The following is a 2,211-nucleotide window of genomic DNA, read 5'->3' on the forward strand; positions in this document are numbered from 1 at the left end:
TATGACCCCCCCCGCCGTATTGACCAGACCTTGCTCCTTCAGGTGACCACTCGTTCCGATCAATGGCACACACACTTTCTGAGCAGCACTTCAAAACGTACGAAGAAGTAGAAAATTGGGTCTCTGAATGGTTTGCCTCAAAACAAGAAAAGTTCTATTGGTACAGTATCCACCAATTACCTGAAAGATGGGGGAAATGTGGAGCTAGTGATGGACGTTACTTTGAATAAAGCACTTTTGATGTTTCTCTTGAAATTATCGTGTTTTCTTTGATTACAAAAGCTGCATTATTCCCCTCCCACCCTGAGGGAAGATGATGAAGGCCATCAGTAAGAACTGTGAGACCTTGGGAGCCTGGCCAGCTCCTCAGTCAAGAAAACAGCCAGCAGTTCTGATCTCACACAGCTTGCTCAAAAGCGCATCCCCTCCCTCTGAGCGCCTGCTGGCCTCTGTTTTCTGTGCTGGGGAAATCCAGGTGATGGTGGAACAATAGCACCTGCCGGCCGCCCCCAGATGGGACTTGGTGGCTCAACTTCACGGTGGCAGCCGGTGTGGCGGTGAACTTCCGATCAGCCCCACTGTTGTGCATATAAGTCCTAATAAACCCATTTCTTTCACATTTAAAAAAAAAGCTGCATTATTAAGCGGTACACCTGTAGTAGCTACTGTTAACTCCAGGCTGCATCAGCCTGTGTGTCATTTATGAAGCAATTGTTTGTGCCTGTGTTTGTTACAGGCTATAGTAGTGTGTCTTTGATGAGCTTTAATGATTTATATGACAGTGGGGAAAGGCACACACCAGGAACAGAGCCCTGGCTGGCTAACCATGGTCACCTACTGACTACAGATGAGAATCTCCTTACAGACCCCGGGGCACTGGAGGGTGAAACAGGCTGTAGAAAGATCAGGTGCCTCAGTGGGTCCATGGCTCAGACAAGAAATACATTTTGACAGCAGACCAAGGACCAGACACGCTCTGACTTGGTGGCTGGCCCTCGGGGGTCCACCTCAGGAACGCTGGCCATTGTCCAGCCCCAGGCAGGCGGAGCTGCTCGTAACATCACAGAAGATTAGCCACCTTGTTATCCAGCTCTGAGCTCCTGAAGGCCGACTGCAGACCCTCCCCTCCCCTTTCCCTGTTACACTGCAGCTCGCAGTCTTCTCCCTCGTGTGTATAACCAGCCGACTGTGAGGGGTCAGAGCAGAATTTCCAGGGTGACTACTGCTCTCCCACGCTGCCGGCAGTATTGGAGTAAACGCTCATATACGATCCAGCCCTCCCTCTGCTGAATTGGCTCAGGTAGTGATAGGCAGCTCAGAATCCTTGGTTGTCCGTTACAATAACACTTCGAACTAAATTTAAAAGAGTAGCCATAAAAAACCAAGATGGCGGCATAGGTAAACACCGGAAATTGCTGCCTCCCACAACAAATTCAAAAATACAACTAAAAGACAAAACGGACATCATCCAGAACCACAGGAAGGCTGGCTGAGTGGAAATTCTACAACTAGAAGGAAAGAGAAAAGCACATTCAGACTCAGAGGAGGTGCGGAAGTAAAGTGCAGAGGTACAGAGGCACATGCGGCAAGGGCTGGCAACTGAGGATGCGGCTGTCTTTTTGAATCGGGAGGGAGTCACAAGCCCCCAACTGCTCTGAACTCCAGTTCCAGGAAGTCTCTGGGGACCCAGTCTCATACAGGGAGAAACTGGACTGTCTGGCAGCGGGCAGAACTCAGAACTTGAGGGCAGCTTTCTCTCACAGATGCTTGCAGTGATTACCGGGACACTGAGACTCGGGGCTCCTTAGGGCAGGGCCGAGGATCAGTCTTAGCTGCTTGCTTTGCCCTGTTGATTCCCTGAGACCCCGCCCCACCCAAGCTGTGGGCAGAGGTTTTTGCATATGAATGCTCTGGCCCTTTGCAATCTGAAAATTACCTAACAAACTGCAGCTGGGCCAGACAGACCCAGAACCTGCAAGAGAAGGCCCAAGGCCCCACAGCAGCTTGCATTGCTTCACAGCTGAGCCTCATTTGGGCACCTCCAAACCCCAAACAAGGAAGGGGAATCTGCAGATCTCTTTGTAGCTCCTGCTGGGTAGCCTCAGGCAGAGGCTAAATTAGCATTTCCTTAGATCCAAGAGCGAGTGGTCAGAGTGGGACCATCCAATTACAACTCCACAGATCCATAAGGGTCACACTCAGGGGGAAGAG

The sequence above is a fragment of the Myotis davidii genome, unplaced genomic scaffold (assembly GCF_000327345.1).
Source record: "Myotis davidii unplaced genomic scaffold, ASM32734v1 scaffold984, whole genome shotgun sequence".
NCBI classification, from domain to species: Eukaryota; Metazoa; Chordata; class Mammalia; order Chiroptera; family Vespertilionidae; genus Myotis; species Myotis davidii.